We start from the raw sequence: 26,115 nt of genomic DNA on the forward strand, positions 1-26,115 counted from the left end.
GCATGTGGGGGACCGATGGCTGGATGGTCGGGGCCAGGGACTGGAGCCAGTGGCTGGATGGTGGGGGCCAGGGACTGGAGCCGGGGGCTGGATGGTGGGGGCCAGGGACTGGAGCCGGGGGCTGAGTGGTGGGGGCCAGGGACTGGAGCCAGGGGCTGAGTGGTGGGGGCCAGGGACTGGAGCCGGGGGCTGGATGCGGGGAGTCAGGGACTGGAGCCGGGGGCTGGATCTGCGGGGACTGGAGCAGGGGCCTGGATCTGGGGGGACCAGGGACTGGAGCCCTTTATTACAGGCAGGCTAATGGCTGGGGAGACAGGAGGGTGATGGCTCGGGAGACAGAAGTGGGATGGTGGTGCTGGGGAGAAAAAAAGGGGGCTGGCTGAAGAAACAGAAGGGGGTGCTGGCTGATAAAACATGGGGGTTGGCTAGGGATACAGTAGGAGGGCTGGCTGTAGAGACATTATAAGTAATTATTCAGAAAATATGGGGGGGCGCCAGTCCATTACTTTGCCAGGGGCGCTTGGACCCCTAGATACACCCCTGGATTATCCCTCACACCCCTATTTGTTTACCTAACACACATTACCCCATCAATTTCAATTGTTTATCTTGTAAATCCATTTTAAAGAAGTTTGTTTGATATATTAAAAGTTATATTTTAATTTAATATTCATACAGGCTATAAGAGTGCACCATGATAGAGCTTTTTTCAGTGCATTGTATGTGGATCTGGCTTTCTCAGTGCATAGCATGTGGATCTGGCTTTCTCAGTGCATTGTATGTGGATCTGGCTTTTTTAGTGCATAGCATGTGGATCTGGCTTTCTCAGTGCATTGTATGTGTATCTGGCTTTTCCAAGGCATTGTATGCGGATTTAACTTTTTCAATGTATAAGTAATTAGTATGGATTCTGGATATATGTGTGTGTTCGTGTACTGTATGTGTGTGCATGCGTAAGTGCATATGTGTGTGAATTTTCAGCAGTTTTCTCTCCTATATTTCTTTATTTGTATAATTTTATATATTGTATGATAGATTGACTTGTTATAATAACACCCACCCCACAGCCCAAACTTTGGCCATTTTTATTTATTGGTTTATGCACCAATTGATGTCCCACTTTGCTGTAGCTCCTCCCACATTTCCCATAGCTCCACCCCCAGCAGTCCTGATCCTATTTTTCTACAAAAATAGCACTGCTGATATCCATATATAGGAACTGTTAACAGCGTTTCACAGGAGGACAGAGTTTTCACTTCTCTTCGCCCAGGGACTATGGACCACATTCAGAGCCGCTCGTAAGCGGCCGCTTGTTCGTTCCGAGCGATGTTCGCACATCTGCGCATGCGTACGGATTGTAATATGCATGCGCGAACCAGTCAGTGCGGCCGAAAATCGTGTGCTCGCTAAATAGCGAATGCCTGCTAATTTGAGTGACAGGATGAGGCATTTGTGGGTGGTAACAGGGGAAGGTGCTTGAAAACGGGGAGTGGAGATCAGAACGCAAGCGTGCCTAAAGGTCAAAACGGGCGTTTTAAGGGTGTGCATAATTAATACAGCAGCGTCATCGACCACGTCACTTGGTTATTTTATAGTCAGAACTGCTCGCAAGATTGCAGTAGGAAAAACCAACCACAAGAATAGCGAGCAGTTCAGACGCCGTTCGATGTACTCGATTAATCTAATAAATAGCGGACATGACGTAGGATGCGAGCAGCCAGGGGGCGTTTTTTCCAAAATTACAACCGCATGTTTTGTTCGCTCGTTCAGACATAGAGGCGTCAACAGACCGCAAAGAGCGAACGGTTAATTTGAATAGCCACCCCCTTTTTCTGAACGAACGAGCGCAAATAGCGTCCGGCTCTGAATCAGGGCCTGAGTCTTTACGAATTGAATTATAAAATATTAAAATATTGCAACAATATGATGTGATGTCCTATGAAAATTGTCATTGAGAATGATTTATTCTTTATAAATCGAGCCCTACGGTTTTTTTATGCATGGTTGGTAAAAAGTTTCTGTTTCTTGTAATGTATATGTACTTTTCTCTTTTTTTATTAGTTATCTGCCCTGCCCTCCTGATTGTTTTATTGTATTTTAGTCTACCCAGCTGGCCTTGCAATATTAACACCTTCAATCCATGTATACAAAAATGGTTTATTCCCTTCACTTACAAAAATTTATTTTGTGAACGTAAATAAATAAACGTAATTTAAAAAAAAAAATTTTAATCAACAAAATAATTTAACCAAAATAATAGTACACAAATAAAATATAAAAACTCTCTATATATAGGTTAATGTTGTCCAGATATGGCCTCCCCCCAGGCCTCCTGCAGCTCCCGCAGGGGTTTCCAAGATATATTTGGCAACTCGGCTTCCTCCACTATTCTAGAAAAAAATAAAAACAACATATTGGTAAAATGGACCGATGTTGTATTAAAAACACGATTATACACTAAATACAGCACTAAACGCAATGGGGCTCAGTTTGGGCACATGCAGTTTGACCTGTTTTATTACATGAACTTATAGAATGTCACATGAGGGCATTAAAAATGGGATGTAGTCAAAAGGTCACCAATGACTATGTCAACATTCATAATGTCAGCAGACATAGGGCCTGATTCAGAGACGGACGCTCTGAAATAGCGCTCGCTCTGAATCAGGGCGTTTTTTTTTGTTCGGCCTCCTGGCCGCTCACATAGCTGTGGGTGACCACCCACAGCTATTGCGAGCGGCCAGGTTGATGGTCGCGATGGTCAAGACCATCGCGACCATCGGGCTTGCGACGAGACCCTTGTTGTAGGGTCTCGTGGCCGCAAGCCCCAGAGAGCTTCTGGCTCACTGGTGATGTCAGTGGGGCCGCCCCCAAACGGCAGGCGTTCCTTCGGGAACGCCTCCGTTTGGCCAGCCACCCCCCCTGCCCGCCTACCAAACGGGGCGAGCTGTCAATCACCATCGACAGCTTGCCCCCTTTGGTGCGTGACCCGGAGCGACAGAGCACCCGTTGCTAGCCGGGTCTCGCGCATACGCACAACGGAGCCGGCTCAGTCGTGCGCTTGCCCAGTGGGCAAACATCGACCCGGTTGCGAGCGCTCAGCGCTTGCCACCGGGTCTGAATCAGGCCCATAGTATCGACATTGTCAAAATGTCGACAGGCAACGATGGCAGGTTTTTGGGCGGCTGGACCGACCCATTATGCCATCGGCCCTTCTGCCATTTGCCAGATGGCAAGTCTGGCCCTGACCATGGGTGAAACTATAGTGTATGCAGGGGAGTGCTGTTGCTATGGAGCCTGAAGGTTTAAGGGGCCAGCCTTCCCTGCACTCAGCTCCAGAGCCAGATTAAGCAGGGCACAAGCTCTGGATTGCTGAAATCTATAACTCACAAATTAAAAACAATAGCGGGCACACAGGCTGTGCCCATGCTGCATATTGTTGCAGTGCATACCCCCTACTTCCTCAGTTGGTCCTCTCCTCTGACATGCAGCAATGGGAACCACGTCCACTGGATCAGCAACCAATGAAAGAGGCTGTTGTCCCTGCATTCCCCATCACCTCATACAGCTATGAGCTCTCTGGTGAATATAATTTCTTCCTCTGTGTCCTTTCTTTCAAAACACGGAGAAGGAAGCAAGGGATCTATGTACTAAGCCTTGGTGAGAGAGATAAAGTGGACGAAGATAAGTACAAACTAATCAGCTCCTAACTGTCACTTTACAAGCTGTGTTTAAAAAATTACAGGAGCTGATTGATTGGTACTTTAACTATATATATCTGCAAAGTTTATTACATAGACCCCCTATATCGGAACATAAAGCATTTATTTCCCTCTCAGATTGCCCTTGAGCAAGAGAACTTTATGTAATCCAGGTGCTATTCTGTCTGTTCAGGCAACTGAAGAGGTAAATTGGCCAAACTCTCTTTCAAGATGTAAAGAGTAAAGTTCCTTAAAATGCTTTTTGCACTGTTACAGGAAAAGGAAAATGTAATTATATGGGGATTAATTGGAAGGTCCTGGAATTTATGTATAATGGCGGTCACTGGGATGTTTTGTGTACTACATGTGAGTCACTGGAATGCTCCTTGAATGTCAATCAATTGGCTGCTCTGTGTATTGTATGGCAATCTCTGGCATGCTCTGTGTATTGTATAGTCATCACTGGGATGCCCTGTGTATGGCGGTCACTGGGATGCTCTATGTACTGTACATTTGTCATTGGGAAGCACTGTCAATTGTGTGATGGACATAGGGATGCTCTGTATATTGTTTGATGGTCACTGTGATGTTATGTGTGTTGTATTAGGGTCATTTGAATTATGTATGCATTGTATGACAGTCACTGGAATAATATCTGTATTTGTACTGTATTTGGGTATATGTTAAATGAATATTGAATGAGTGTCCCAGAGCCACATAGCTCATGCCTGTCCCCATTCATTGCATTCAGTGAGTGGGACTGCAAGGGTCCCACTCATAGTGCCAGGTCCTATTAAAATGAGGTGCAGTCAGAGGGCGTTATACTGCTGCTCCCAGTTGCAGCCACTCTATTAGTATCTCAGTAATGAAGATTGGCTAGAGCATTCCTGGGTGAGCAGGCAATGAGAGGGTTAATAATTCCCCTCCCTTGATATGGAGATGCTGTTTCCACTTTTGTGGTTATAGGGATGGATGATTTGACATTGTGGACCCCCATATTCAGATATACCTCTCCTCTCTAGTGTGAATGTGTGTTTTGGAGGGGCCCCTACAAATTGTTTCTAGGGGCCCCTGTTCGCATCCACAACATTACTGGCCTTGGCCAACATGGACTCAGCTCAGGACTACACTTTTATCCATAAAGTAACTTAACAACATAAATAACACATAATGCACAAGAAGTGAAAACTACAAATTCATTTACCATCAGCAGCATCCACAGGAGCTTTCTGGATGACATATAGTGCTTCTTCCTCCGCCACCTCTAAATCAGAGAGAGTTGGGTCTGACAGTGCTGGCTCTGACAGGGCTTTCTCCAGTGTGCCCCACTTCCATGAGCCCACCTCAAACTGCACCTGTTGCACCATCTCTGCTGTCTCATCATCTTCAACTGGGTCACCTTCTCCTGTCCTGCCGGCCCATCCTCCTGCTCTCACTGGGATCGATGGATTCCTGTGAGACACACAAATTGTAGGTTTTATACTCAGGGACAACTATCAGTACGGCTACATTATGTCATAGGATCCAGAACATCACGCCATAAAGGACTGGTTACATGCAGAAAACACATTTATATGTATACTAATGCCTGCTAAACTCTAATAAAGCTTTGGTAGCAGGTTGTGCACCTCCATCAAAATTGGCTCCTAGCTGCACTTTTGTTATACCACTGAATGCCCGGTGGAGCTCCCGGTGTTTGCAGTGCTTCACAGCACGATAAGCTGCATCTATTTGCAAGGCACTGAAGTATGACATAGCCATGCCCAGCTCTCTGCAAATGGTTCCAGTTGGGACCACAAGCTCCTTCCTAGTCAAGCTGGCTATTCCAATATTTGCAACTCAATTAAGCGCATGAACAATCGCAACGTTGATTGGCTATCTGACCACTTGCCTGTCTCTCTCTGCCTCTGAACACTACTGGTTTCTCAATTTAACTATACAAAAATCTATATACTAATCCACAAAGGTCTGTCCCTTCTCTGACATGCACAGTAGGAGACGGGGACCATGCTCAGGAGCCATCAGCTCCCGTTGCAGTGTCAGAATAGACCTTAGAGGACAGGGGACGGACCACTCTGCAGGCGCTAGGAACAGAATAAGTTTTCAGAAGGGACGAAGCGAAGAGGGAGGTGGGGTAGAGCCGGGTTAAGGCTTAGGGCGGCCCAGGGCACTTAAGACAAGAGTACCCCTATGGGGTAAAATAAAGGCTGCACCCTACTGTACTTTATTGATGTCACCAAATGCCTGATCCTGGTCCCCAAGTAGCTAACTTTGCTGTGTGTAGTAAGAAAGGAGTCTGTGCTGACAGCTGGATGTGGGGAGGCACAGGAACCACTGTCTTGGGACCAGTCAGTCTGCCCCATGTCTTACCCCATGTGTCAGGGCACATTTTCCCCCGAGTGTGTGGAGATCCCCCCTCAGCCATCCCCTGCACCGTCCCTGTGCCTTACCCGGTGACATACAGACAGCACACTCATACGGAACAGAGACCCTAGCACACACGCCTCCATCTCGGTCATCCCACCCACCGCGGCACTACACACACGCAAGGTGATCAAGGTGACAGAGATCAAGAAGAGGTATGTACAACCATCTTATCCAGGGCCTGTCCTGAAGGGGCTTGAGCTTGAGTAAGCAGGACCCTCACCTCCTGTCTCTGCAGCTGCAGCTCCTAGTGGTAATTATTCGTTATTTCTGCAACATTGATTTTGAATAATAAAATAAATAAGATACTGAATCAGACTCAAATATTCTGGATGTAACCGCTGCTAAATGGTTTGTTCTTTGTGTTCACCTTCAAGGGGGGGGGACCCAATTGTTTTGGGAATTCGTAGTTCCCATCTAAAGTGATGGGAGCCATTCAGCTGGTCGCAGCAGCTGTGTCCAAAATGCACCGGATTAGCCGTGTAAATCGGCTTCTCCCTTGCAAAGTGCCAGTGAAGGCGTTCAAAGCCCTGCTGTGGGCGGATTTCTGCTTACACCTCAGGATGCTGCTAGCAAAAATCCACGATAAGTAATGGGCACCCAAAACAACTGAATAGCTCCTGGTTACTTTAGATGGGAGCTATAAGTACCCACAGGGCCGTAGAGAGCTGTTCTGGGTCCATTTACTATCGGGGGACGTATCCTAATTGCTGGAGGTGTGGCCACGCCCCCTTAGAGAAACTGAAAATAAAAAAACCTTATTTGCAGTGCCAAGAAGCGGTTACCCCCTCAGCTCTGCGCAAATCTAGCGGGGGCGCGATTGCAGGCAGAGGAGAGGAGACTGCTGCTGCTGCACAGTGGCAGCAGTCTTCCTGCTCTACCCCTGCAGCCCAGAACACAGCAGCATGTCCTGGGCTGCTGACAGGTAAGAGGGAGAGAGGGTGGGCGGCATCAGACCCCCACCGGGCCCCTCCAACAAGCCCGGGCCTGGGTAATTAGTACCAGTGACGTGCGGTGAGGCAAATGGCTGGGGAGGCGCACATGGAAATGGGTCTGAGTGCTGGGAGCCTGTCTCACCCCCTACTCACTGTAACTCTCCAACACTCTTTCACTTAATAGAATAGGAAGGGTATGAAATAAGTTACAAAAATCTGGGATTGACTTTGGTTGCTGTATGTATATTGTAAATCCCCGAAAATGGATTCTCTGTTTCATTCTATTGGTTCTTTTTTTTTTAGTTGTTTTCATTAAAGCTGCAAATTTAGCTTTGTATAGCACAGCAAAAGCAGCTCTAAGATGAATGTCTAGATATTTAAAATTGTCTTTGGACTGTTTGAAATAAAAACGCAGGAAAGAAAAAACTCTGAGTTTCAGCTCAACAATATTAAGAGCTTTCGGTTTGTAATTTTTACAAGATTTATGGAAATCCTGGAAAATGTTTCTAATGCCTCTCCCCTATCCTCAATGGCGCTACTCACCTCGTCTTCCTATTTCATCATTTTGGTTCAACTTTTACTCCTTCACTGACTCCCCTTCCCCTGCAGAATCCAATTTAGGCTCTTCACCATCACCTACAAAGGACTCAGTAACTCCTCTCCCTGCTACACCTCCAGTCTCATCTCAATGCACGCTTCCTCTCATTTTCTTCCTCCTCCCATTCCTGCAACCAAGACTTCTCACGTGCTGCTGTCTTCCTCTGGAAATCAATCCTCATCCTATCAGTATGTCTACCAGCCACATGGATTTCAAATGTGTCCAAACAACACACCTGCTTAGAAGGATGCCAGGAGGATTTGTGGGTCGTAAACCCGGAAGTCCCTCTATCACAAAGGACAGCTGTCTTTTGTGATTTTCTAGGTACATAACGGCTATACTATCTCCGGTATGTAGACGATAAGTGGTGGAATATACAGCATTGAGGATGCGATGCTAAGTTCATCCCACCCTGTGTCACCTGTGCACCTGCCCTGTTCCGACTCTTCTTAAAAAGCTTTGGTGTATCCCAAAACAACCTATGTGCTTATTGTGACGTTGACGACAGTGGCAGGACTTTTTGTGAGTCGGTCCATGGCGGGAGAAGACCCTGGCTTCTACCTGGTGAAATGTCTCCTGCAGAACCCATGTAAAGGCCCATGAAAGTACCAAGTGCAAGAGAACCTATCATCAACCAGGGATGCTGATATGGGATAGGATGGGAATTGTATATCCAGGCCTGGTGAGGGCCCTGATCAGCTGTGGTGGTAGAGCAACAAGAAGCCACAGACTGAGAGTTATATAGTAGGATTTCCAGCAGCACAGAGTATATCAGGAGATAGCGTTGCACAATAGAAGCCTATGGGCTTCTATTTGCAATTCCCCTAGAGGGATCCCTCCTAACACCCCCCACAGTGTGTGCATTACTCGAAGCATGTGCTGAAGGGCTTCTGGGTCATAAACCCGGAAGTCTTTCTATCACAAAGGAAAACATTTCCCGGGAGAGTTGTCGTTTGTGATTTTTTTCAAGTACACGGCAGTAATAAATGCAGTTGTCCTTGCGGTAAGTGGTGGAATGCATCACATTCAATGTATATAATGGACTGTGATATAAATCAATAAAAAAAATAAAGAGTAAAGTATACCAATAGTCATAAAAATGTACCCTAAAAATAAATATAAATGAGAAACCAAAACATCTGTATGTTACCTATATGCGCCATTAAAATAAACATAAATAACATATCAAATCAACTAAAAACAAGTCTAGAACAGATAAGAAGAAACTTCGGGCATATGGCCCTCATTCAGACCCACTCGCAAGCGGGCGCACGTACGTTAGGCGTACGAACAAAAATATTTAAATTCAATGGCTCGCTCGTATTTTCGTTCGCATCTAAAATTCCTCCCTAAACTCTGACGACCCCTCCTCTAACTAACGAGCGTACGAAATAGCGAGCGTACATCCCCGAAATGGCTTGAAAGGAACGCACGCACAAGTATAAACAGGAAGTGGCCTTGTCAGATGTCGATTACCTGCTCCTTTATTCTGCCTACCTCCATCAATCGTATCATGCCAATCAATGTATCAATTAGCTTAATTGTTTGTTTTTTTCAACACAATGCCAGAAACTTTACTCTTGTCCGTGTTTGTGTTTACCCGCAGAATACGTACGGATGAAACATTCGCTTTTATTGTTCAAAAAACATGTGAACCACAATTAAACAATTGTACTATTGCTGTGGATCCCCGCATATTTCCCTGGGTTCATTTCTTTATTTAAATTTGCTTACGCATGTCACTGCATCAAGCCTATCATAACTCTCCAGAGATTTCTGGCCCTGTCGAACACATGACTCATACACTAACCAATAAAATTGCTCCTGTTAATTTCCAAAATACATTAGCCAATCAGAAAATTTTTACACACTTTATCAAAAATGATTTTTAAGAAAAACACCATTGCCATCATGAGAGCCTCCGCATTCACCAGGCGTGAGCTGCTGGTGCTTACGGAGGTCATGGATCGCCGGATCACCAGCCAACCTCAACCCATGACCAACCGGCAGAAGCACTCCGCGTATGCGGAGGCACGGTCCCGCCTACGGTCCTTCGGCTCACGCCGCAACATCGGGCAGCTGGAGCGCAGGTGGTCCGACCTGCAACGGCGAACGCCCCGCTTGCTGGCATGCTTTCGCATGCAGATCCTGGCAAGTAAGTGTTATGTATTGTGGTTTTAATGTTTGTGTTTGTGGGGCAAACTGCGTGTGCATGTTTTCCTGTCTGTCCTATTTATTATTTGTACTCATATCTGCGTGTGCATGTTTTCCTGTCTGTCCTATTTATTATTTGTACTCATATCTGCGTGTGCATGTTTTCCTGTCTGTTCTATTTATTATTTGTACTCATATCTGCGTGTGCATGTTTTCCTGTCTGTCCTATTTATTATTTGTACTCATATCTGCGTGTGCATGTTTTCCTGTCTGTCCTATTTATTATTTGTACTCATATCTGCGTGTGCATGTTTTCCTGTCTGTTCTATTTATTATTTGTACTCATATCTGCGTGTGCATGTTTTCCCTCTATTTCTGATTTATTCATTCTACTCCTATTTGGCTTATTTGTTGTTTTTTTGTTTTTCTTTAGTTTTGTTGGCCGGATTTGTCCATAAACTAACCGCAATTTCTTTGTCATATTTTAGGGGGACAGCCAAGACTCCGCCGTCACCGTCCGTCCAGACGGCGTTCCCGGCCACTATCCCCAACCCCCAGCCAACACTCCACCCCAAATCTTTCCCCTATTCCCCACTCCTCCCCATCCTTCCCAGACCCTCTCCCGGATATGTCGGGCCTCCTTCCCCTCCGTCCCACTTCCCCCTCTCCTCCACCCACCCCTCTTCCAATTACCCCCTCCCCGGAGTCCATCATAACTCCTCCCCTTTCTTTGGGGAATGACGGATCCTCCGAGGAGGATCATGGAGGTATTTCCGGAGCTCCCGTTTTGGCTCCCGGTATGTTTTTTTTTTTTTTTTTTTTAAAGCACAAACTGTTTGTATGTAATCATGTGTCGTGCCTTTCTTCGTGTTTTTGTGGCTTGACTTTTGGTGATTTTGAAGGTTTGCCTTTACCTCTTCCTGGTGATTTCAACATACACATATCATACCTGTGGGAATTTGTACCTAGGCCTTGTATTTTTGCCAGCCCCCCCCTTTTTTTTTTTTGTTTGGGTTTAGGAGTGATTTGGTTGTGTTTTTTTTTTTTAATGTGGATTCCCTATTGTTGTATTAACCCACACACTTTTCTCACCCACAGAGGAACAGAGGCGTCGGCAAGAGGTGGCGGATTGTGTGGGGCAGATGCGCCAACATGTCATCGGCATTCTGGTGGCCCTCGACCGGCTGTCTGGCCTCCTTCGGCAGTAGTTTTTTTTTTTTTTGTTATATTTTCAAAATAAATTTATTAAGACAAATATACGTTGTGGCTCATTTTTAAAATCCAAAACCAAGATAGTTTAGCATGACATAAGTAGACTGTTCCTGCAAGGATTTCCCTTTTTTAAACGTTAGATTGTGTTTTGTCTTTGTATGTCAAACAGACACAAGAAACACATAACAGTAACAATGTCATTTCCCTTTTTGGGTGTAGTGTCAATTACATATTTCTACATTTTCCAGGTTCCTACTTGGTGCGCAAGCTGCTTAGGCCAATCTTACAAATCCCAAGGTTGGGCCAGGCTTCCTTTTGGTGTGGGTTGGGAAGCTGAAAACATATTTCAGTTTAGCTCAACTGGCGTCAGTACTGGTTTACCCCTTAGTCAAATGTAACTTGTGTTAACCTGGTTACACTTGCTGTTAACGTCCCAAAAAAGGAAGACCATTTCACTCTCCAAACATTTATTCACAACATAACAGAGAAAACAAAGTGGTCAATCCCAAAAAAAGAACACAGTGATAAATTCAAATACAACACATACCAAGAAATAATTAACTAAAAACAAAAAATCAAGAACTGGTTGACGAAGGACCATGCCAACATGATTCCACAAACATGGCGTTGCGATATGGGTTCCAGAATATATGCCCAAAAGGACCAGATCCAGGTTTGGTAAGGGTAGCAGGAAGTAGTGAGCGTTGGAGTGCCAAAGATTATGTGAACAAACAGAAGATGGTGAGAAAAAAAAAACAAAATTAGATGTTCGCAAACAAACACAAACACATTAGGTATAAACACTGTAGTTTTGTTCAAACTTACCTAAAAAATCTGGCCACCACATCATCGCGTATGGCCCCCCCACATACTGACCTTCGACCAACCTCGGGGGGGCCATCCTCAGGTAAGGCATCCTCTGGCTGCATTGGGACACCACTCCTTATGGCAATGTTGTGAAATATCCCACACAGGACCACAATTTTAGACACCATATCCGGCACATACATGAGCTCGCCACCAGAGCGGTGGAGGCATCTGAATCGGCCTTTTAAAAGGCCGATACAGCGCTCCACCACTTGCCTGGTGGCTGTAAGTGCGGAATTATACGCACTTTGTGGCCCTGGTGTGGGAGCCAAATAAGGAGTGAGCAGCCAGGACATGCAAGGGTATCCACTGTCTCCTGTGAACAAAAATAGACCACATCAGGAACACTGTGTATCAAGCTTAACATTGTTATGTACTAAAGGTCTCCACTTACCCAGAAGCCACGCATCACCAGCTTGTAGGTTGGTTAATTTCTGCCATATCCCTGATTGCCGGATGACGAAGGAGTCATGAGTACTTCCGGGTAATTTAGCATTCAGGGACAGGATCTGGAGGGAGGCATCACATACCACCATTACATTCAGGGAGTGATAGTGTTTACGGTTTCTAAATATTGCCTCCAGCCGTGCTGGAGGCTGAAGTGGTATGTGAGTACCATCCACAACCCCTATGATGTGTGGGAAGCCAGCTATTTGGTAAAAATTGGCCTTGGCCACACTAAGGGCACCCATATCCAAAGGCATTTTAATAAAATGATGGAGGTGCTTGAAAAGTGCCTCCATCACTGCCCTCAGGATCCGGGAAAAGGAGGATTGGGAGATGCCCGCCACTATTCCCACCGTTGTTTGAAACGATCCTGAGGCACAGAAATGTAACACCGCCATAAATTGCGTCAGTGGTGGTATTGCTGTTGGACTGTCAATTTGCCGCTCAAGATCACTTTCTATTAATGAGAGAGTGTCTATGATGATTTTGGGAGGTAGACGGTAGCATCTTAAAACCTCATCATCGGGCATTCCAAAAAGGGTGACACGTGTTCGAAATATCTGGGGCCTTGCATGCCTACGATGCCTACGCCTGGGACGAGTTTGAGGTTGGTCGTCTTCCGGGAGCAGGGCCAGAACAATTCGCCCCAGATCTACCTGAAATTCAAAGTTTACAATGTAAGGCTTTTGAGCCACCCCAAAAGTAACATAAAACAACTTAGCTTTCTGATACCATCCATAGCTGCTTACATGCCGGGGTATTGTCATGATACGTATAAACTGTAAAAAAGCCAAAAATGAGACATCCAAAATTTAGAGGGTGAATTTTTGTTTGTCAAATTGTTGCAAGCCAACACATAAAATAGGCGAAACACACATTTGGCCATCGATGAAAATGACATTGCACACCGTACGTCAAATAGGGTTCAAATGGACCCCAAAAATGGAAAAGGGAAAAGCAAAACTGGTTTACATGATGAATAAGCCTCGAAAAATGCGTTAATTAGTTCGCAAATGCAAGTCACTACACCAACAGTCAAAAATGTGTTAATTAGTTCGCAAATGCAAGTCACTACACCAACAGTCAAAAATGCGTTAATTAGTTCGCAAATGCAAGTCACTACACCAACAGTCAAAAATGCGTTAATTAGTTCGCAAATGCAAGAAAAAAAATGGACTTACCCAACTCGAATATATAAGATTTCCAAAAAAAAGTTCTTCGGGTCCGAAAGCCAAAACAAACTAAAAAAGATGAAATTAGTGTTAAAAAAAAAATAGCTAACCAAAAAACAGAAGTAGACACCAATTGGCCACAAATTAGACTGCACAAAACTTACCAAATCAGGAAAGGATGGGGAAAAAAGCCAAAAAATGCGAACGGAAAACCAAAACAACTGTAGCAAAACCAAACAAAAAACCAACTCTGCCAAATCCTCCAACCGCAAACAACCAAATCCAACCAACTTAACCGCCAACAATCCAACAACCCAACCTCGACTCCACACACACCAAGCCATAAATAGTGTTTATTTTCCCGCACAAATTAAGGATGAATCATAGGGACGCACAATCAATGATGCGGCCGCAAACAAAGGACGCATGTATAAATACGTCACGAAATCACATTGAATTTCTGGTTGATTTCATTCTGGAAGCAGAGACATGGCTTCAGACCAGGGAAACAATGGCCAAAAATCCGGCGGTAAGGCCTTCATGCATTTTGTCTCAATGATTATTTTAAAACAAATATATTGTGCAAGTTGTGAAGTGGCTAAATCTGCATATTTACCCAAATAGGTGAGGAGGATGACATGGAAGAGACTGCTGGCCCCAGTCAACCCGCCAAAGCTGCCCAAAAAAAAAGGCAGCCACATTTCACAAGCAAGGAGATGGAGGTTTTGATCCAGAAGTGCGTTGACATCCTGCCCCAGGCAGCCAGGAATATGAGCCAAAGCCAGAAGTGGAGAATGTGGGAGGAGGTCGCCGTTGCTGTCAATAGGGTGGGTGATTATGTCCGTCTAGCCCGGGATGTCAAACGGCGGTAAGTAAACACTTTCCCATCCTATAAACAAACCCCATTGTAAAAAAAAGGATAATGGTTCCAATTTCATTCCACAGATGGGCAGACTTCAAATATCGTCTCAAGCAAAAACTTGCCGACAGGGCTAGGCATGCAAGGGGGACAGGTGGGGGTCCCACCCCTGTGTCATTGGAGTTGACAGACTTAGAAGAGCTGGCACAGGGGTGTGTGCAGGCTGTGGAGGTGTTTGGCGTGTCCAACATGGATACGGACATGCCAGACTTTGCGGCTCCTCATGTTGGCCAAGGTAAGTCTTGTGATGTCACCAACTCTGAAATGCTATTGTGCCAATATGTAGATTCTAATGTGAGTCTTTTCGCAATTTTCCTAACAGAGACAGAGGCGGATGAGTCTGCTCCAGAGGGGAGCCTTGGCCGCAGAATTTCTGCTGGCTCTGCAGGGGAGGAACCAGTACATCCGGCTGAGGACCCTGCAGAAGCCAGTCCAGGGCGTGCCCCCTCGCAGGCAGTGGGCCTCCTCACAGAACTCAATTTTAAATCGGATTGCCATACGGAGATTCTGCAGAGGATGGACGCCAGTCTGATACGGGTGGCTGAGGCCCTGGAGCAAAATGCTGCGGCCAACGTGACCATTGCTCAGGCCCTGGCGGAAAATACCAGGGCCAACATCCGCATCGCCGATGCCCTGGAGCAGCTCGTTCGCCAGCACATGGTGGAGCCGACCTCCCTTCCTGCCAGAACATCCGGATCCTCCACCTCTGGCACAACATCAGCCAATCCTCCAAATGTGCCTAGCCCTGTGCCTAGTCCAGAGGCCACAACATCTGCCTCTGGACAGGCCAGCCCGATGGCATCCCGGACCCGGTCTGGCGCCCACCCTCACCCAGCCAAACGGGCGAGAAAACGGTGACAGCAATGGCGACTTTTCCCACACTCCTTCTGTGCTTGGCTCATATTCCTTTCTGGTCAAAACTTCCCTCTCCTTTCTTGTGAAATGTTTTTACATTTGGTATTTACATTTATGTTAGCAGTTATGGCTTTTTTTTTTTTTAAAACAAATATCTTTGCCACAAAAAAAAGGCAACAAAATATTAGGCCAATTTGTTTGTGTTTAAACAATAAATTTAAAACAAAAAACTGACATTGTATTGTGACATTATTGTACAAATGGGTTACATTTAATCCTGGCCCTAAAGGCAAAAACTGACCCTCTTAAAAAAAAAAAAAGGCCTCTTTAAGGAACGTTTAAAAAATCACATAGCGATGCAAATTCCACAGTAAACCAAAAAAAAGGGGAGCTAATTAAAACATGAGGACATTATTGTTACAATAGGCCATAACCAACAAATTGTGGCCAAAATAAAACACCAAAAATGTACGCTAATTGATTGTGTAATCATGACATTAGCAGCTCTGATTTCCACCTGCGTACGCTTTTGTGCTATCCCAATAAACTGCTTTCCAAACACATACCAAGCCGGTTTTCAATCCAACACTAATTACTTTACTGACTAGCCGCGATTAGTCGCAGCACCATCGTTGAGTCCCGGGACGGAGGAGAAGGCCATCGCCAATGTGGTCGAGTAATCCTGACCCTAAGCTGTGCGAGCATTTTGAAGGGAAAGCGGATGTTCCAGTGACGTATGAGACGGTCCGAACACATTTGACGTTCGCATCTGCTAATGTATGTACGCCCCAAAAACGCCTCGCCACGCCTGCGTTTTTTCATCTCCACCCCCGTCAACACCCAAAAACGCCCTGTTCTGTCAATCACATGTGACATGTCACTTCCTGTACGCTATTTTAGGAACGAGAGAAAAAAAAATCGCAATCTGCCGTACGCACATGCGCAGTGTAACACCGACGCATGCGCGGTTAGTCAACATCGGAACGCAACGAGCGTACTGTTGGTAACGTGCGGCTCTGAATGAGGGCCAATGACTCCTGATGTTTATGCCTTACAGTAAAGGCACCGGAACAAACATTTTGACTTGAGATTGAGCCAGGTTTTTTGTTTAATTTTATTTTGTTTGGGAATTGTTGGCACAAGACATTGTCTTGAGTTAGGTAACTTCTTGAACATGATAGCTGGTTTTGGGGGAAGAATGGATTGTAGAACCGGATACTGTTATAGTATATGCCAATGTTTTACTTGTTCAGATTGAGCATTAAATTCAGTAATAAATGGTTAAATGGGCTTAGTAAATGAAGTATAATCTTTTTTTAAAAACAGATCTTCCTGTTTAACTATTCTTATTGCTTGCTACATTTTTCAAAAAGATCTGTGAGTTGTTTCAATATTCAAACTTTTTTCTATGGGATTGTGTTTCTATATTGTAGAATTCATTCATGCAATTATTCCTTTTCCTTCAAAATTGTCCTTTAGGAATATTTCAGCTTCAGGAAGGGTTGTGGCAACTCGATGGTAAAACATAACTATTGGCATCCAGCTTTTTATTGCATCCTGTTGTAGTATATGCCATAAGCATTAGCATATACTACAATAGGATCTGATTCTACAACCCATGCTTTTCTCAAAACTAGCTATCATCTTCTCTCCCATCACGGTAGAAGACAATCAATTATTTACTAAAGTTGCATAGGGTTCCCCTGTACTTAGCACAACCAGCACCAGGCAACTGAAAAGTGAGTTCACCTTTTTTGACAGCTTCACCACATGCTGACTGTTTTTTACTAGCCACCACTTGCCACATTATACAGTGCCTGACATCTACAAACGACCCCCCTCTGGTGCACAAATTATTTGATGCACACCAAGGTGCTCTTCCGCACTATACACACAAATTAATACTTTATGGAACATTTATGAAAAGTGCGGACATACATAAGTTTGAAGCGGAATTACATTTTACAGGGATTATTAACTACAGTGGACTATAAATTACAAATACGAATGGATACAAAATAGAATCCAGTTGCTGTAGCAATTAATGACTGTTGAAGGAGAACCAAAACATTTATTTTTACAGATTTTGTGTGTCATTGTTTTTAAAGAGCTGGACGCGGTTACATTAAATTAATTTCTTGTTTTTTAATAATTTGTTTATTATCATCTTTCATGAGCCCGTAGCTGCTCTACAAGTAACATTGTGTTACTTTGTGTATATATAGAGCTCTGAATATTTGCTTCGGATCTGTGATTATCATCTGTCTATTGGTTTAAAGAAAGTATTATGGTGTTTTATCATATTTAACCATTATCATTCTTATTACTGTTATTATTAAAAGATTTTGTTTTTTATTATCATATTTTTTATCTATGGTATTTGTTCTAAACATCTAGAACATTATTATTATAATTGGGCAATCGTTAAGCGTGGTAAAATTCTTCTTTTCTCTGTATGTTACTGGTTAGCAACCATTATTACTGCAGCTAAAAGGAATTGCCAGAAATAAGAGTTCCTATTGTTTGTATTCTATTTTGAAGCATCGAGGCTATTTATATCCTTATTTTTGACATTTGATTTGGTCTTTAGTAAATCCCTTCATAAAATAATCAAACCAAAATCGAATACAAAATCGAACAGAGATCAAAATCGAATCATAGTAAATATACCCCCAGGTGTCCCATAAAAAAGGTTTGTATAACTGGGTGCAAATCATGTACCCATGGCTGTGCTTGGCTTTTTAAGTTAAAACAATCTTTGACCTTACAAATAGTTATGCTCCAGAATAAAAAAAAGTGCATTCTAAAATAAACCCAATTTCAGCCCCTCTAATTGGTTTTCTTGGTGAAAACAAAAGTCTGTTGCTCTGAGCCCTTGTTGATGTTGAATTAAAGTGTATAATGGAGCTAGTAACGCAAAAAAAAAAAAAACTAGTCATCTTCCCATACAATGTTTTTTACATTTTTCAATGATCTGGATAAAATTCCTCAAATATGATAATGATGTAATAAGAATGTAAACCCATAAATTGTTCTAATTATTATAGACAAAAATTGCATAACTATCAGACATTTAAATATAGAAATGTCACCAATCAAATAGATGTCTGGATATAGGGTAAAGGCTTATCATGCTCCCTTGAGAGCAGGCAATTCTCTTGCAGGTGCACATACCTGTCTTCAATATGGGGGAATCGCATCTTCCTATCAAATCCACTGCACATTAGAGACGGTGGCGAGGTGTAAACAGTAGAGGTGGATGGGAGCATCATCGCCACCCTATCTCCTGGAAAGCATGAAAAGTATACAAATATGTATTCAGTTTCCCCTTGAAAACAACGCTGTCTTTTGCAGCAACTGTATTTGAAAAAAGGGCTTGAATTATTACCATAGGGTGTTTCTCCACACCATGCAGTCACTGAAGGCCTGGTACGTGGGTCTGGAGATGTCTCCTCAATGGATACATTTAGTGATTCTCCTGAGAATAGAAGAACAGATCAGAATGAGGTGGGAAAATTATATTCAAACCTTGCAACATGAAGTTGATGTGAAAAGTGACTCCCGCCATTGTATCATTGAGGAAATGATTTAAATGACAACAGTTACTGAGTTCATCCAATGTGTGGCTCTCCAGATGTCTCCCCAAAATCATGAGAGTCTGGAGTTGTGATCATTAGAAATGTATGAAATCATTAGGCTGAACATCAGTGAATAGAAGCGATAGCTCTGATAGTGCCGCAAATGAAAGATTAATGGAAAATCACACCCCTGATTCCTGCGCCAGACCTGGTTTCACAGAACAGACACTGGTGAAAGTAAAAATATATGGAATACATCTTCTTTAAACAGTGAAATCTATGATCCTCTTGTAGCTGTGGGACCAGCTCCCACTGGAAATAACGATAGAGCAGCAGCATTTATAGTATCGCTGGCCACAAGAGGACCAATATTATTGTTAAATGACCCATGCTTTAGCATCACATAATGCATATTACATTAATATGATGTTACGGGCAAGTCTTGGTTTCTGCTGTGTGACTGGGCAAATAGGCGCACCCGAAATTAGGATGAATGAATCTCCATGTCGATGCAACCAAACTGCACCCTCAGACCAAACACGCCCACTTGCTTATAGTTCCACTCACATGCTGTAAGGTCCGCCCCTTTTTGAGATCTGGAAAATCAGAACTGTCAATCAAAATCAGAATAGTTGTTGAGCCAGGGGCGTCTTTAGAGAGGAGGCTGGCCAGCCACCAGAGCATTAGTAGACTCTGGGCTCTAGAGTGGGCCCGGAGTCTACTGCGCATGCGCAAAGCACCGGAATAATGGCAGCGACGGCCATTTTTTCAGCTTTTTGTACAGCGCTGACACCCGGCACGGGACCTCGGAGAGGTAATTATTAAGTAATGTGGGTGCAGGGTGTTCCTAGGGGCCCGTGTGCACCGCACACCCTGCACCCATTATAGATACGCCCCTGTGTTGAGCTATGATACGTTGTGAGACATAGAGGGGTATTCAATATGAAAGGTTAACTTCCCTGGCGAAGTTAACGTTTCATATTGGAGTTTTTTTCTGCATAAAGGTATGGTGCGCACTCCCGCTTATCCCCGTATTCAAAATAAAATTAACGAAAACGGGAAACTCCGAAGTTGGATTTGCGTAAAGTTACGAATTTTTCCTTAAAATAATTGTAAGACCCCCCTAAAGTTGTAAAAACATGGGGGAACACTATGGGTACCCCCGTTTTAGCCTTTAGTTGAAAGTCGGGGATTTAAATAGCTGCAGCAGGTGTTTTTTTCCCGACATTGAAGAAGTGATGCAGAAGAGCACTTAGGTTATTTTTTTCATTTTTTTAAGTGGTCCCATCAAATTTGGGGTACATGAAAATGGGTACTAGCATATTTTTAAGTCCCTAAAGTCAGTTTTTAAAAATTCTGCATTTGTGCACCTGCCGCTATAATTCTATTCTAGAAAACACCTGCCGCATACTTGCAGAATAGCCCTGAACCTATTTCCCTATTGTTTAACAATTTTTTCCCATTTTTTTTTTTTGCACCCCAATTTTTAAATTAATTTTTTGGGGTGTACCTATTTTATTTTTAAACTTTTTTTGAAACAGTTCTTTTTTAAATGTCAGTCTCAGGGGTGCAGGCTATTTTTTTTAAGCCTGCACCCCTAAACCCCAATTCTGCACTTTTTTTCGACACCTATTCAATGGTGAAAAGTTATCACCGTTTTTTATCAAAGACTTTTCAAAACTGCGATAAGTCTTTGAAATTGAATACAGTGTAAAACTAAAACCAGTGATATTAACGCAAAAAAGTTAAAAAGTGCGATATTAACGCAAAAAACTATGTTATCACACCCATATTGAATACCCCTAATAAAGTATAATTACGGATAGTGGACGGGATGTACTAAAGGGTGAAATGTGGCCAAAACTCTGAAAACCCCCATTTTCTGAGTTTTTGCTGCATTTTCATATGTACCAAGCTCCAGAATCCGATACATTGTGAAGCTTAGATTCGGTGGGTAACGTTATCTTTAGATGGCGTTACACAATAGACGCCTATGGGCTTCTTTCTGCACTTTCCCCTGAGAAAGATCCAATCGAAACCCTCTCAGTACCCTTAGCGGTGCGTGTGTCCTTCTGGGCATGCACAATAGAACACCAGAGGGACTTCTGGGTCATAAACCCGGAAGACCCGCTATTCCAAAGGACAGCTCTTATCGAGAGAGCTGTCCTTTGTGATTTTCTATGTACATACCGGCAATATTACACCAATATAATATAGAATCAATAGATTATGCAATGGTCTTACTAACTGTAGGCTGGGCAGAGTGCTCACCTGTGCTGTAAGGAGCTTGTCCTATTCCAATAGCAGGGGCATATTAAGAGAAGAGGGGGTCCATGTTAACTCACCGTTCGGGGCCCCCTCCTCTCTCCCCAGCGGCTGTCAGCAAACTGAGAGCAGCAGTAGACTCAGGACACTAGAGTGTGCCTGGAGTCTATTGTGCATGTGCAGATCACTGGGAAAATGGTGCAGCAGCCATTTTCCCTGTGATTTCCTACTGCGCATGCACAAAACGCTGGGAAAATGACCGCGGCGGCCATGCTCCAGGCATTTACAGCAGCGCTACTCTGTGGGACATCGGAGAGGTAAGTATGAAAAAAAATGTATGGGTACAGGGTGTGCGGTGCGGGTCCATTCTGGACCCAGGGGCCCGAGTGCACCGCACACCCTGCACTATTATAAATGCGCCCCTGTGCAAGAGATTGGTTACTATTGGATTGATATTGTGCAGGGTGGTGCAGTCATTTTTGATCATCATCCTCCTCTGTGATCACAAGGGGAAAAAAAACAGAGAGACAAAAAGAGACAGATCTGCTTCAGAGTCACTGGCTCTTTTATATCAATATTCTAAAACCTGCGACAGCTGTTGTTGAACTACATATCCCAGGTTGCTTGGAAGTCCAGAAAGGGATGCTGATATTACTGTAACTCCTCAATCCCAACTGAGCGTGTACAACTTTATATCTGCCAAAAGTCCACTATTTAACAAAGCTCCACCCACTTCCACGGACGAACCACAAATTGGGAGGTACGTGAGCCTGTGCAGTTTGGGAATTGTTTTAATTTCATTCATGCTTATTTCCCCCACTATGTGAAACTAGTGAATGAAACTCTGTGGGTTCATTTACGAACTGCAAAAGAATAAAATTGTAATGTAAATGGTCTTTTGTGATGTCATACCTTTTACTTGTTGCGCAAATGCTCCTGGCCTGCGGCACAAGCGTTCAAGCCAGCTGATGGGAGATGGAGGGTGGAATGTGTGGATTAGGTGCACAAGTACGTGTACAGAAACTGTAAATGTAGAGTTTGTATAGGGGAGACCCCTGCAATACACAACTTACAATCTGACTCCAGTTCTGCACTGCTCTAAGGCCCTGATTCAGAGCCGGACGCTCTGACAGAGTGCTCCTCTGAATCAGGGCCGGCCTTCTGTTTTTTTAGAGCGGCCACCTGGCCGCTCGCATAGTTGTGGGTGACCACCCACAGCTATAGCGAGCGGCCAGGAAGATGGTCAAGACCATCGCGACCATCGGGCTTGCGACGAGTCCCTTGTGGTAGGGTCTCGTGGCCGCAAGCCCCAGAGAGTTTTCGGCTCTAACAGAGCCGAAAACTCTCCCACTGACATCACTCGTGATGTCAGTGGGGCCGCCCCCAAACGGAGGCGTTCACATGGGAACGCCTCCGTTTGGGCAGCCACTCCCCCGGACCGCCCACCAAAGGGGGCGTGCTGTCACTCAACATTGACAGCACGACCCCTTTGGTACGAGACCCGGAGCGACGGAGTGCCCGTCGCTATCCGGGCTTCGCGCATGCGCATGACGGAGCCAGCTCAGTCGTGCGCATGCGCACAGGGCCACCATCGACCCGCTTGCGAGCGCACAGCGCTCGCGAGCGGGTCTGAATCAGGCCCTCAGCGCAACTCTAGAAGCTCTTTCTTCAATGTACATAATATATTTTTTTTAAACTAGAAAAGGGACATGTAATAAACACATAGGCTATACACCAGACCACAGCAAGTGGCATAATTGAATAAGAGGGTGATCTTATAGTATAAGGGGGTTATTTACCAAAGGTCGATTTTAATCTATATCAAATCGATCAACATCGATGTTATGTTTAAAGAGCTAAATCGCACATTTACTAACAGACAATTTTTTATTAGTTTTTTAAGTGTTAGTAAATGTGTGATTTAGTCTCAGAAACACAACATTAATGTTGATCGATTTAGATCGATTTGAAATCGATTAAAATCGACCTTTAGTAAATATACCCTCTAAGTAGGTGGAGATGTCTTTTATTATTTTCATCCTGCACATTTCCCAGAGCATCCGCTGCCTTGAAATGCGCTTGGAGAAAAGCTGGGCACAGATTTATCATTATAAATGTGAAATTGCAAGAACTATTGTCCATCCCACCTGGTATCTTTCAGTTAGACACCAGGGTGAGAAGCATTTTGGCTGCACATCTGCATTGGAAAGTGAATGTGCTCCTATATACGGGAAGACATAGAGCACAGTGGCGTATATATCATGTGTGCAGGGTGTGCAGTGCACTGAGCCTGCCCTTTATAATTGACCCCTGACAGTGGTGTAAGTTGATTGCAGTCGCCCGAAGGCAAAGTAGATGGTGGTGCCCCTCCTCCCTCAATAGGTTCCAAATTGCTCCAGGTCCCCTCCCCTATGTATCTCTATCTCTCCAGCCAGCCCCCACTCACAACCCCCTCTATGTCTCATCTGCCAGCCCCCTTTCTCTGACTCTATAGCCAGCCACCATTGTCTCTCCTGCCTGACCCCCTCTCTCTCTCTCTTTCGCCAGCCAGCCCCCATTGTCTCTCTAGTGAGTCTCCGCATGGCTCCACTTATCTTCTCCTCGGTCTTCTGGCTGCGTCTTCCTGCTCCTCTACATGTCGCAGCTACTCCCTGCCTCTGACTGCCTATCTAAAGGCATTGCCGACGGTTGCTTCAATAAAAAAAAATTTTTTTCTTGCGACTAGCAGCAAACAAAAAAACTTTATTGCACTGATTGAAGAGGAGACAGTGGCTCCGAGTCCACGAACCTCACAAATAAACCCATCTATAACTGCTGGCAGCGGTTATAGATAGATTTATCTGTGTGCCCCTGCTGCCTGGTGGTGCCCACTTACAGCTGGTGCCCAGAGAACAGTGACTCTACTGCCCCTGGGAGTTCCACCACTGACCTTTGTATATATATATATGTACAGTATATTAGAGAGTATGGGCAATTTTTACTAAGCGGCGGGTTCTAAACCCCGGCGGTTTGGTGGAGGTTTGACGGCGGGTTCTATTCTGTTCTAAACCCCGGGGGTTTGGTGGTGGTTTTGCAGCAGTTTCTAAATGACAACCCTGTTCTATTCTATTCTAAAATGTGTTTTGACGGCAGTTTTGCAGCGGTTTTAGCCTTAGTAAATCTGCACATAGCAAAACCACCGCCAAACAGCGGAACAGAATAGAAACCGCCGTCAAACCGCCACCAAACCGCCAGGGTTTAGAACCCGCCGCTTAGTACATTTTGCCCTATGTCAGCAAAAAAGCATTTTGAACCTGCTCTTACCGTTAGTACAAGCGGAACAACACAGGATACTACTGGCACCTGGATAAAGGAAAATAGGAACATCAATTAATTGCAGTTATGATCAAAAATATATACGCAGCATTCATTCTGTCAAAAAAAGTGATACTGTATTCAATGCCAATAATACACAGATAATGTTGCAAATATGAATTATTTCATGAAACCAATTTAGACCTTTTCTAAGGTTCTGATCAGTAGCAGATTTCAGTAAAAATCCAGTAAAATCCGTCACCCCAGTGAGTGTTTCTCTGGCACTGGCAGTGGCTTCCTATTAGCGCTCCTTGCTAATCACAGCCAGACAGGCAGTACCAGGGGAGGTGTTTTTCCCCCTGAGATGCCATACTGCAACGTAGTTAGCAGAGTGAGCAGATATCTCGCTCACTTCCTAGTGATGCGGGAAGGATGGGCAGATTTTCTGGGGAATTCATGGGTCCATAGGGAGGGGGCGGGGCTAAAATGAAGCGATTAGCGTACCCAGCCTTTTCTGTGATTGTGCAGGGCCTAATGATGTCTACAGCCAGGCCCCCTTTCCCCTGAAGATAGCAGAATCTCCTCTCTGGGCCTCTCCCGAAGAGGAGTTCTGTAAAGTCAGCAAGTATGGGTAGGAGGAGCTGCAGCTTGCAGAAATAAGTTCTGTTCACAGGTTAATAAAAAACTTAAGTCCCAAAAGAAAAAGAAAAAAACTAGACAAGAAAACACATTGCTACTTATTTTTGCAGAGAAATTATGGTCGATTGATGTTAGACCTGTGTCATTCTGATAATGTAACTACTGTTCTCAACTGTGTTTATCATACATGCAGATGTCATCAGTGTTCAGCTGCTAATAAAGTTAGATTTTAAAAAAAAGGTAGCTATGTTTTTATAACCAGGGGGTATATTTACTAAAGGTTGATTTTAATCAAAATTGATTGACTTTAAATCAATTCAACATCAATGTTGTGTTTCTGGGGCTAAATCACACATTTACTAAATACCACTTGAAAAAACACAAATCAAACATTGGCCTGATTCAGTAAGAATCGCTAACGCATTTGCAGCTGTGATTTCGTAGGGAACGCAACTACGGAAGTATGCAAATGCCTGCCATAGATCAGCCAGCATAGAGATGCCCACTGCTGCTTTCTCATATCCATCCAACCTCACAGTCCTGGGTACACATTGGTACCATTGACGCACATCGGTCGTCACATATTACTTACACCAGGTCTGACCAGCTGCAGACACTGCAAGTCTCCTCGCACACAGTGAGCTCTCAAGCTGTGTTTGCAATCACAGTGGCTATTTTATGCACGCCCATGAAATGGCGTCCAAACAGACAGACACACCTACGTTTCTCCGACTGCTCCCACGTCACCACCCCCAATTGCCTACACCCTGTCACTCTGCGATGGATTCTTCTGTGTGTCCGTGATTGCAGTGCGATGCATGCATAGTGGCTAACAATCGATCAATCTGCATACATAATTGCAATCGATTTAGATTTTAAATCGATTAAAATCGGCCTTTAGTAAATCTACCCCCCAGACTCTGTTGTAGAAGGTGTTCCTCCTTTCCTTTTCTCCATGTTAAAAAAAGCAGCATGTGTTTGTTACTGTTTATACATAAAGGGTGCTTGTTGGATTAGTTGGAGTCCCACTTGTCATTGATGACATCTTTCATTGC

This window comes from Taudactylus pleione, unplaced genomic scaffold (assembly GCF_031769625.1).
Source record: "Taudactylus pleione unplaced genomic scaffold, aTauple2 ptg000451l, whole genome shotgun sequence".
Lineage (NCBI taxonomy): Eukaryota > Metazoa > Chordata > Amphibia > Anura > Myobatrachidae > Taudactylus > Taudactylus pleione.